Source organism: Mycteria americana, chromosome 4 (genome assembly GCF_035582795.1).
Source record: "Mycteria americana isolate JAX WOST 10 ecotype Jacksonville Zoo and Gardens chromosome 4, USCA_MyAme_1.0, whole genome shotgun sequence".
In the NCBI taxonomy this organism is placed as follows: domain Eukaryota; kingdom Metazoa; phylum Chordata; class Aves; order Ciconiiformes; family Ciconiidae; genus Mycteria; species Mycteria americana.
The window spans coordinates 89656846-89669194 of record NC_134368.1 but is presented as its reverse complement, the minus strand read 5'-3'; the positions used below and the strand labels follow the sequence as shown (position 1 = coordinate 89669194).

The 12349-nt window shown below is 43.1% G+C and overlaps 1 protein-coding gene and 1 long non-coding RNA gene across 3 annotated transcripts in view; one reads left to right on the top strand and one right to left on the bottom strand.

The window, feature by feature from the left end:
• CNOT6L (CCR4-NOT transcription complex subunit 6 like) overlaps positions 1-12349 on the bottom strand; it is a 38304-nt gene that overhangs the window by 20517 nt on the left and 5438 nt on the right. The gene's annotated exons all lie outside the window — the stretch shown is intronic.
• Positions 1593-7764, top strand: LOC142409572 (uncharacterized). Its single transcript, XR_012775700.1, has 4 exons — positions 1593-1716; positions 3181-3254; positions 6574-6818; positions 7497-7764. It is a non-coding gene; the product is annotated as an uncharacterized LOC142409572 (long non-coding RNA).

The window sequence follows — 12349 nt, the reverse complement described above, 5'->3', positions numbered from 1 at the left end:
GTATTTCTGCTCGCCGTTTCATTGCAAGCCAGACACAGATGGCTAACAGCTCAGGAAGGCTCAGTCCGGCCGGGGGTCCTTGCTGTCACACGCACGTTGATTCAAAATCTTGAAGCGGCAGCGGTCTCCTCCAGCTGCTGAGCAGCCTCGCTGGAAACCAGAGCGGGGCTTGCCGTTCCCACTGCCAGACCCAGCAGCTTCACTCCTCACAACGGGGCAGAAGTTGGACAAATATCCCAGGGCCTGGTGATGAAGGCTTTAAAACTGCGGTGGTTAGACCACCTGAGTCACCCCATACTCATCCGTACCTGCCTGCAGGCCAAGAGATGACCACTGACCGGGTGACACCATCAAAAAGCTTTAGGATTACAGTTTCCTCCTTGGCAGGGAACCCAATTAAATTATGTTGAAATATTGCTCGTTATGAGAAGTGCTCTGCCAATTTAAAGCAATTTGCGGCAGTCGGAGGCCCTCCAATGAAATGAGCCCTGAACTGCGAGTCAAAGGACATGCACATTTTTCAGGTATTAGTCACTTTAATATTATTTTGAAATAGTAGTGAGTCAAACGAGCATCAGTGTAATTTCCACAGTTACAGAAAAGGGAAAACAAACCTAAATCAAATACACTTTTTTTTTTCTTCTGCGTAACAGCAACATTGAGCAAGACTTGAAAGCCACCACATGTATTTTTTTGAAGCAAAAATGAATTCTGCCTGGGTTCCCAACTCCTATCGTTCCCATCTCCCCCTCTGCTTGTCCTGGAACTAAACCAATATCCAAAAATCCCAACCTATTTTTGCTCGGTCTTCAGGGAGCTACACCGAGTTCCCTGAATCAGTTAACCCCAAAATTGGACGCATATTAGCGCAGTCGCAAGGAACAAAGCAGGAAGACCCAGCCAGGGATGTGGGAACTGAAGTAGCACTGATTTAGGTCAGCTTGAGCTGTTGCGGAGTTGCATCTTGCGGGTCCAAGCAACACCTTTGCTAAAATTCAGCTAACGCAGGTGTGACATGAGCAGAGTATGTGCACTCAGTTTCTTTGCTTTTCCAGTGGGACCAAAAAAAAAAAATTCTTGCCAGCTTTTCTTCTAACGAGTTCCCTTGGAAAACTTTTGAAACGACGAAAACTTGCTCTCCACTACAAATCTAACCATGTCAACTGAAATAGCATGACCCTGATGTTGTGTAAATTAAAGAAAACCTGGATATGAGAACATCAGTGCATTAGTAAGAACAATATTTAAGCTCTGAACAAACTGTGAAATCTGGGGGTTCCTAACAATGTCATGCTTATGCACTAACTCTTTGGCTACAAGTCCATCCTCAAAAGGCTAGAGATGACTGGCACAGCAGGGTTTCTCAGCTGAAACCCTAAGTATGGTCCCAGGTGAACTTAAGCAGCTCTAGCTCAGCTGTATATAAAAAGGGCGAGGGGGAGGTTACCTGGTTTGGATGTGTGGCAAGCAGTAGGTGTGTGGCTCCCTTTTTTGCACTCAGGTTTTTATATGCTGTTGTATTTGCTGGATTCGGTGTATGGGGCACCCTGACTATCAATTAAAGCCAAAGAAAAGGAATAATGTAACAGTACTGAAGAGTGTCAAAGAAGAAAGTTTTGAGCTATCAGGCTGTGCCACAGGCTTTTACTCTGAAGATGCATTTTTTGGGCAACAAACAACAGGAGCTTCTGCGTGCTTGGAGTTTCAGACAACCAGGTAATAACAGAAAAGAGCACTGTTCTTCTATACTTAGCTATCGAAGACCTTCTGAAGTTATACAGGTGTGGAGAATATGAGATAGGGAGGATAAAGTTAGCAGTATGAAATATATAAACTGTGATTTTTCTTGGGGAGAAGCTGAAGGCAGCCCTACAAATTGCACCAACACAAGAGAAAAAAAGGACCCTATGCTAGGGATTAGGAAATTTCTTAACTCATAGTGTATTTTTTTTGTATGGGTGGGGGAAATCAACAGCAGCTGCAAACATAGAAAATCTCTTCCATTACAGAGCACATCCAAACACCAAACTACCTACCTCAGGGTTGCTATGAGAGATGAACTGCATCACTATCATTTTTAATAAAGTCAGATCTCTTCTTCTGCAGGCAAATATCCCTGATCAAGCAGAAGGATTAACGTATGTTCAGTGCAAAGAGAAAGCCTGCTCAAAGCTGTCCAGATCATTTGGTATCTATGTTGCAGGAGGACTTTGAAGCCAGATAGGTCAAAGTCCCTTAGAGCTATGTGCTGCTGCAAAATAATGACTGGTCTCTTCCCCAGAGAGGTTAGAAGATGCATTTCTTAAATTACAGTGACTATAAGGTGTTGTTCCGTTTAAGTTCTTTCATACCTCAATGCATAAATGAATTGTCTGTTCCTAACGAGGAAGCAAATCGAAAAGAGCTGCAACTTCATCTCGCTTCAGCTCTACGTTCATGGATGTGTTGGCACAACTCAAAATCCTCGCCTCCAGCAGAGTGACATTCTTTGTGATTTTTTTTTTTTTCAGTCTCTGTATATAGATGAGTCAAACTGCCAAAGCATTTTGAAAACTATCCAGCAGACGGCCCTGAATCATTCCTCCTTCCTCTGCGCAGTAACAGCTTACTGTCCATCCATTTCCATATGGTGATCCCTCCCAGGAATTAAAAATCCTGCTGGCTGACGAGGCTGGAGAGTGTGTGTGCGCATGTATACACACAGGCACATGTTATTTAACGTTGGAAAGTTGGACCACAAGCCGGAAAACAGAGCCATTTTTATCTATGTATTTTGTAAACAGGAATAAATGGTTGCAAAGGGAGGGGAGAGGAAGGTTACTCGTCTGTAATAAGTGTGCTCTGTTTTTATATGAGTATATGACAAAAGTCTCCCCACTTCTGCCTCCCAAAGGAGCAGGGGAAGTACAGCCAATACCCACAAATACAAAAATTGCCTGAGAGTACTTTGGGGGGGATGACGATCAAGAAAATAAGGTGATTGTTTAAGGCTATGCTAAAGGGATTTAAAGCAAAACTGCTAATACTAGGATATGTATGTATGTGTTAGCTTAAGGTAAACTACTTAATATATCAGTATATATAGTATCTAGTGTATATATACTGGCAAGAAAATATGCATGGGGAATTTTGATAGTCTTTTGCTTGGATCTGAATTTTCCTCACTGTGCTTTCTTGCAGGAACATGTTCAACCACCTCTGCATACGCTGTCTCTACCAAGAGCTCAAGGAGCACCATGAGTCTGCCAACAAAGGTACTGTCTCTTTTCAGTTTCTTATTCCAAGTAACCTGACTGGGAATAGAGATTATCAGCAAAACAAATAAAAATGCCTCATCATGGTTTTTTATTAAAAAGAGAAAATAAGCATTTTGTTGCTGTGATTTCCCAATATGGAGATTTCAAACAATCTTTGAGGAAAGTATAATCACAGTACATTAACAGAGACTACTTGGACACAAATAAGTATCCTACCAACAGGAGGACAGCTAAACAGTAAGTGGAAATAAACTGCAAGGCAAAAGATGAAATTTGAAGTGAATATTAAATCTAAGGAATTACAACTAAAATTTCAAGCTTAGCGCCATGAAGCTAGCAACAAACGATGAAGTCCACAAGTACAACTGGAAAAGTATTTTGTTTTATAAATCTGTAAAAAGATGTATTTATTTTCATATCATTCATCCAAGAAAGTTGTTTCTCACGAGAAGACACACTGACTGTGCTGTGCAGAGGGCTCCTCTACATGAACTCAGTAGGACTATTGATCTCTACTCACTAGCGATTGCTTTTTTAGCAGGGAGAGTCCAAACACACAGCTAGGAGAACTGTGGAAACCTAGAGCATTAAAGGTCATTTCCTCCTATCTCCTTTCAAGTCTGTAGCAACAGTAACTCTGCCTCTATAGTAACCTGTAGACGGGGCCTCAGCCCACTTTGCTTGTTTGAAATCATCTGGGCTCCAAGTAGGAAAGAGACAGGACCTTACTTCTGTAATGCTGTTAGCAAATGACATCAGCGTGTACTCTTATCTGCTAATGCATTTAAAAATACAGCAAGGTAATATAGGGGTTTTCATGAACTGCATCAGTCATGCATCTAAAACCAAACTTGCTTTAGTAAGACATCTCTGTTACTCTTAGGTTCAGTACTTAAATTCCTTAACTTGAAACTTTTAGGGAGTCTTCACATGTATTGCAAGCTGAATATTTCAATAAAATGGCCACCTCTGCTACATGATCAAGATAAATATTAGATCTAGAAAACAGTTCAACAAAATAAGCTTCAGAAGTAATTTTCATAGCTCTTCCTTGTACCTATCACAAGGCAGAGCTCCTTCAAGCTTTATATTGCAGCACATGTAGGCAAAATAAGCAGAAAGACCTAAATAGTGGGATCTCTGTACTGATGCTGAGAGGATGAAAAGCTGTTCCTCTAAGCTATAACTGGTCAGGAGGCATGTTTGTGCTGAGAAGCAGAAGGGAACAGACTCTTACTACAGTGCTGCCCCTGCCTGGTAATTTTATCTTTGCCATAGTCAAGGGAAACTCACAGCCATCCATCAGGTTTGGAATAAGGTTGTTCCAAGGCAGGAGGCATCTTCATGGAGTAACTTCAGGGCTGGGAAGAGAGCACTACTGCTTGATAAACTTAGTTGACAATTTGGAAAGTGCTGCAGTCCTTACCAGAGTGGTGGCAACCCTGTGAGAACCTGCCTACAGGATTTTGGACTTGTACTCACCCACTCCAGCTAGCAAACCCAGAAGCGTGGTGAAAAGGACAGGTCAACAAGCACAGCAACATTATGATGGAATTTGTCCGAACCTGGCTCTAGTTTTTATTCCATGTGGTACTTAGATTAGGCTCAGCAAGAGGAGGCTATTTAAGTTTCACATGTTCAGTTTCACAGAAAATCCTCTCTTTGCTCATTAAGCGAGTTCTTCATCGTGTGAGAGGTGCAGCAGTTCACAGGGATCCACTAGAGGCTGCCGTACAAAGGGACTGTTTTTGGGGATTGAAAACAGTCACTGTTACCTGAACTACACAGCTTGCTTTCTTTCCAGCAAGCAATAGCCTGTGCCCGGCACACTGGTTAGGGTACCGGCTCAGCTCACACAGAGCTGCTCATGTGCCGTCAAGCCCCTGTAAGGCAAGCAAAACAAGATGTACAACAGGCTGCAGTGATGTTCAGCAACCACATCCTGCGAGGCTTCTCACCTCCTCTGCCTGTCTTGACATACAGCACAAGCCCTAACGCAGCGAAATTCAGGTTGAGGGTGGGAACAGTGAAATGCAAGAGGTAACCAAGAACCTGCAGCTGAAAGAAAATTCAGTGGCAGTGGGATCCCAGGGGGCTTCATGTTATCCCTTCAACAAAGACCGTAAAAGCCCAGAGAAGCATAGAAGAGTCGTAGAAGCAAACACTGGAGGAAAAAAAGCAGCAAAAGCCAAGGGGAGGAGTGGGAAGGGAGGGAACAAGCTGTATTCGATTAATTCTAGAGCCAACTGGCACTCAGTTGATGGAAATGCTAATTGTCCTACTTAAATACACCCACTAGTTATTTCCCCCTGTTCTCTCATCTCCTCTAAATCAAGTGTAGAGTCTTTCCTTAAATCACAGGTAACACAAGAATATCCAGGTTTCCACCCTTCCTTTTCCTCTGTCACACCCCCACTTATAAGAACAGCTGAACTATTTACTGCATGGAAATACTATGCAGCATTACGTAGTTATTTTTAATTTCTGTACTTAGTTAACACTTCAGTCCTTACTCCAAAAGAACAGTTTCTGCTGTTTGAAATAGTCTGTTACCTCTTGTTGTGTACATGACAACACTTGAATGTCTTCAAGTCACACAGTAATACCTGCCTTGGTCTGCAGGTGCCTCTCATACTTTCTGCTTTCAAAGGAGCTCTTAGGGGCTAGTTTACATGCAGCACAGGGTAGGTAGCTCCTCAAAAGCAAAGCTCTGCTTAACAGAAATGCATACAAGGGGTCTATTATACGGCAAGAAGAGTTGCAACAGACAGCCTGTCAATAAATCTAATCGGAAGCCCCCAAAGGGACGGTTTAAATAGTACACTTATTTACACAAGTATCCCATGCTAGTTCAAAGAAATGACCCATTTGCAATGCCGCCCCATCCCCTGGAGAGTGCTGGTCTTTTAATGAGATACAGGACAGAGTGGCTTAAAGGATTAAGAACTGAAGTCACTGGGAGTTTGGGGAAGGAAGCAGCCAGTGCCGGATGAGTAGCAAGCATCAAGATAAAATGCTGTCCTGGGCTGTGGGCACAGAAGAAAAGCAGCCATGCACGGCTGCAACTTAAAGCAGGGGGTTTTTCTAGCACCGGTTTGACAGCGATAGGACCGAGGAGACAGAAAACTTTCAACACGAAGAACTGAGTAAGCTTGGAGTGTCGTGGTGTGTGAGCATCCCTCCGAGGCTCTAGGGAAAGAGCTGTTTTATTGACAAGCCTAATCTGACACCTAAGCTCATTCAGTCACTCGCTCAAATTATAAAGACCCTGTTCAGGTTGCCCCGAGCCAACACCTCATCTCATTCAGCTCCTCAGGATCAATAACTGGAGAGAAGTCAGCTATCGACCTGTTTTTTGAGCAAAACTACACCAGAATTATTAATTCACGCACACCAGTGCAGCAACCTGGAAGCCGTCTTCTCAATGAACATTTCTTCCTTTCTTTAAAATAGAATTTGAACCATCAATAACCTTTCATCCTTCAAAGAAAAGTTTGTGCTAGGAGAAAAGAACAAATGAGATTATTTCCGTGGCTACGACGTTATCTTACCCTTTAAGTGGTAGGCTGCCAACACTTTAACAAAATAAGCAAAGCCCAGCAGCACTTCGGCTACTCTCCCTATATGATGGAAAGATAATGGCCAGCTTATCGGTCACAATCTGTTCTTTGCAGCAATAATTAACAATAGGGAAACCTGCCACCATAAAACTTACTTCAGATAGCTTTAAAGTTACAAGGCCTGCCCTGTTCAACTACAGGTAGATTTGGATGAGTCAAAGCTCAAGATTTTAAAAGAAGGGGGGGAAGCCAGAGGAAAAAGCACACACCAATAGTGGAAACTGTTTTGCAATCGCTGGCACAATAAATCAGGCTTTTCATATTAAAGCCCAGTTTGAACAGGCCACAGGATGCTGTGCTAGTGCTCAAAGTAGCTAGGCTTGTATGTTCAGAAGAGGAGAAGAAAGAAAAAGGATCTCTTTAAAATAAAGCAGTTTGTAGGCATAAACCCCTTTCTTGGTAGGGTATATTTAAATGTACTTTACTTCTTTAAGCAAAGTAAAAAAGCTTGCCTGATAGCCTGAGAAAAGCATATTATTTGGATATTGAAAGATAGTTCAGCTGCTCCTGTATCTGATTATCCAAATCTTTCATGTGTGCATTTACACCACACTTAAAACTTCCAAATCCTAGATTTAGTTTTAAAATCAATGTTGATGAGTAACATATACTCTTCTAGCTATGTTCCAGCAAGGTGGAAAATGAGAAACTACAGCAACAATAGCCCAAGACAATCTCTGCGGGGACCAGGAAATTCACCCCTAACAGAAAAGTGAGATGTGGGTATCTGGAGGTTAAACTGTGAGCATCTATGAAATCTGACCGCAACAAGACACATAAGAGCTGTGATCTCCAGCGGGTCAAGATGCTACCCAGTGCAGGAGGTATCCTGCTCTCTAAACCAAAATTAGCAGAAGGCTAATTCTGTCACCCAGAATGATCACTGTAATATTTAGGTTATTAGAGGGAAGTGAGCCATATGGGAACAAACCCTGAGGTATATGTTAGCTGGCAGGGGGCACAACTGAGAGCTGACATGAATTGCGCTTGTTCCTCTGCCAGAAGATAGGCTGAACTTGGGTGGATTCCTCTGTTCAGCCACTTGAAGGGATTTCACCTAAAGTGCGGGCATTAGCTAACCAGGGAATACCTTTGGCAATTTTGCTAAAGTTTTTCAAACGGGTCAGTTGTCTGTTATTTCTTCATATGCTAGCATGTGAGAAGTTAATTCAAGAGTTCCCTAATGTTTGTGTTTGCAAAGGCTTCCTCATGGTCCCCCTTCCCTCCCCGTCATGCTGAGTTTTGGTCACAGTCCTTCGCTGCGGATTCGGAGTTACGCAAGCCATAGGGCACCGTCGGAAGAGCTGCGGCACTAACGCTCGCTTTCAAGGCACTGAGGTGCTAGGAGGTCCAAGTACTCATGACACCAAGTGCTGTATAAACCTGCAAAGAAGATAATGATCTCTGAAAGGAAGTTAAAGAGGAGAAATACAGTCCAAAGCCCCGGTCCTACCAAGCATCACTCATCGCTGGGTTGCACGCATGCTGCTGCTTTACAGAAACGGAGCCTAAAGCAAGAGGACAGACACAGTGGGTATGCAGAAGAGGCAGGTATGGATTCAGGAATGCTGTAGCATTGTTGACAGCTTGAGGTTTTAAAACACATAATTTTCCAGGTAGGAAATACTTCTGAGTTATACTCATCTCCCTGCGTACACATCCAGGGTTGTTTTGTCCATACCTGCAGCTGCCACGAAATAAATGGCCGTAATTTAAAATTGAATGGTACTACCTTTACATGCACAGGGAGCTTTGTTTGGCAGCACCTAGGGGTTGTTATAGCAGGCAGAAAAACATCTGCAGTTCATCATAGGACTTGTCACTGTGCAGTCTTCAACTCAAACCATACACCAAAAAATATATCAAAGAATGAAAGAGATATCCTAAGGTCACAGCCTCACTCAAACTTTGCTATGCAAGTCTGCAAAAAGGCTATATAACCTTGTAATCCAAGACATTTCAAAGAGATCTTAGTACTGTAAATAAAAACAAACCTTCTTTTCTATCCACAGGTCTCAAATACTATATACATGTGCTTCTCTCATCCACTCAAAATATTCCTAATTTACCTGATGAACTCCACTCCTTCACAATCTTTCGCTCCAGACTAAGAAGAAGGAAGAGGATCATTGCACAGGTACAAAGATGTGCCTAGGGACTGAACTACTCCTAATGGTAAGACACAATTTGGCTGGAGGAAAAAATGCAAGCCAAGGGCCATCTGACAATCTGAACCCGACTCTTACTGGCATTTGTGACTGTATTCTGGTATGTGAGAAGTTGTCTGGCCCCGTTTTCCTTTTGCTTTCTTCACTTTCCAAAACAAAAAGGGATTAGAGGAAAGGCGTTCACAAGTGGAAATTTCTGCTGGGTGGATAATTCATCCTGTGCTAGCTCTCTCCCACTTCCAGGGCCAGTTGTAAACTCATGTAACAGAATAAATATAAAATTAATTTTAAGGAATAGGAGAAGCAGTAACCGGTTTTCTGGAACTGCATTCAGCAGTGCCCCAATTGGCCTTTTCTTGCCAGTAGCTTGCAAGTTCCATGAGTCTAAGAAAATGCAAAGAAGAGTATTTTCTTTTACCTGGAGAGCACAGTTTCTGACAACTATTCTGCTTTTATGTCCCTTGCAAATCAGTTTTAAGTTTTCTGTCCATATCAGCAGGAAGCTCTGTCTTGCAGCAGGCTGTGTCATGTGTGCAAGGGCCGAGCGGCGCATACTGATACGTGCTCCGACAAGAAGCGAGTGAACCAACCCTTTCCGAAAGGCCAGGAAACGCTGGCAGTTTCACAGTGCTGGTAGCAGTTCCTATCTGCATTTCTCCCCGCAGATGACAGGGTGACAACTCTACGCTTTCCTCCGAGTGTTTTAGTTCTGCTCCAGCTTTCAGCCTGAAGCAATGAGAAGAGCAAAGGATATTCTCCACATGTTAAGGCTGACTCAGGATAGAAGACATTTATTTGGGGGAGATACACACCCCTTGTGCCATTGGGAAGCTTACTGACTTCACAAGTATGTACCGCAAGCAAGTCTCGGGTATACATTCACCTCCACCCCCCCCAAAAGCAAACTCCCTAGCTTACATGGAAGAGACAAATGTATCCAGAGTGGCTGAATGGGACTCCTTCAGAAGCTCTCAAATACCTTTTTAGGCCATGAAATCTTAGTGTTAAGCACCAGGAGCAGGAACAGCTGCAGGCCACAGAGCCAAAAACTTAAAAACCTGCAGGACTTTTCCACTCTGCTGTTCACAAAACACAGGATGGCAATACCCAGCAAAGCATACAAAGTATGTTTGCTGCTTTCCCCCTTTCTCAACTTTCTTGCAAGTATCGTGTGGAAAAAAACAGCTAAAAATCTGCAGAAGGAAGTCTTCCTCAGCATGCTTCTCTCTCTGCTTACTTAAAGCCAAGCCAGAACCTTCTGCAAGAGCCTTTAGATTGATTTCTTAGGAAGAAAAAAAAAAACAGAACTAATTTGTGATTAGAAAGCACAAAGATATTCAGTCAGATGGAAGCATTCCTGAAAAGCAAGGGGAAAACTACCCAATCGATTCATTCAGCTGCCCTAAAGGGTAAACAGCAAACCTGAGCACAATCTACAATTCCTGTTATTAATAGCTTGACCAAAAGCGGATGTGTTTTGTCATTATCTTTGTACTTGTGAAATCTGATGAACTAAAAAAGATGTTGGACAGACCCTGACACCAAAGCAAAGAGGACAAAAAAGAAGAGGGGGTCACTTTGCACTATTTTCCCAATGTGAGGTTCAGGTTCCTCACTCAAGAGAAGAAACTCACTAAAAAAGGTTGTTTCAGCTGGCAGTGGACACTCGAAGAAATGGAAAAAAAAAAAGAGGCTTTCTGGGTTTCAAATTTACCTAAAAGGCATACATCTCAGCATTCACAAAACTTTGCTTAGCAGCCCATAAAGACCTCCTTTTCAAAATGATCTGTCAGTGAAGCAGGTTTCTGGATTTATTAAATAGTCTTAAGGAGAAAACCAAAGCCAATTTTTTATGTGGGGAAAGCTCCCTTTTCAATACTGGGATCCTGTAAGGTAAAGGCTATGTATCCCTTATGTCTGTAGCTGTGAGCCATGGCGTGTGTATTGCTAAGCAGAAGGCAATTCCCTTTCCCCCTCGCTTTTCCTGAGGAGGCCTTCCTTCTCCCTGCCTGCCCCAAAAGCGGACAACAAACCCTCCCTCCGCAGCAACGCAAGGCTAAACATTCCTCTCTCTTCTGCAACTCGCAGAGCTGCCTCCGCCCACGAATATTTTTTTGCCTTTAAAAACATTTAAGATAGCTTAAATGGGTTTTAGTTTCAGGTAGTTGTACGTAGGAGACTGGAGAGCTTTTGACTTGCAGTAGTAGTTGTGTAAGGACCGGTGGTCAGAATAAAGGACCCTTAGTTGGGAGCTTTGGTTTGCATTCCCCTTTCCAACACAGGCCTCTGGAGACCACAGGCGGGTGCATAATTCGGGAAGGGCAAAGGCCCACGGGCTCTTTGGAGGAGCGCTGCCTCCGGTAGTTTCCCAGCCATAAAAATTCCTGCTGCTCCTAGCTGAGGGCACAATAGGTTTGCCTTTACGCTTGGTTTAGGGTAACAAATAATCCTGACTGACATCAGTGGGGATGATGGCAGGGTGCTCTGAAGGATTAGTCGGTTTGTGTCTGTAAACAAAGATTTACCAATCCTCAAGCTGCAAATGGGGGGGAACCCTCAAAACCAAAAACCCTTCTGAAGATCCATCAGCCCACGGACTCAGAAAGTATATGCCCCCTCCTGAGGGTTGTCATCTTCATTCCTAGACTTTTCCAGCCCCTCAATAACATGTACTGATCATTGTCGTTGGCAAGATGTCCGGCACTTTGGTAGGACAAGTAAAATAGTACAAGAGTTCCCGTGGACCTACTTGAATTGGAGCCAGGCAGCAGTGCTGCCTTTCTGATCCCGAGATCACTATTTTTGACGCTGCCACTTTTAACCATCAGTGTCACAAGCAAGCCTCAACTTGCTTTCGGCAGCGAGGCAATAAGCGAAAACCCCTCTTCCTCTCTCCTCTGGCCCTACTTTCACTGTTGTGCTCAAAGTGGAAGTTTCAAAAGTGAAAACTATTTCATTTCTCTGCTGCTAGCGTAGACGGTCTGAGCACCTTTGTTAATAGGTCTGTGTTGTAAATCTGTGAAATCTGCCTGCAGACAACATACATGCAGTGTTAACTTTATTTAAAATATGCACCTATACCACAGGCTTCATATGGTAGGAAATCTGCAGAGAGAGTCCTACAGCCCTTTTAATCTCATTTTATATACCTTTCTCAGAGAAAACATAAGCTCCTTTACAGGCAAGCAGAATGTGAAAGACAATAAACCATTTAGCTAAATGCTAAGCATAAACAGCTACAATGCCATGCAATCATAAAATGCCATTAATCATTTACATCAGGAAATGCCGAAGTGAGGGTGAA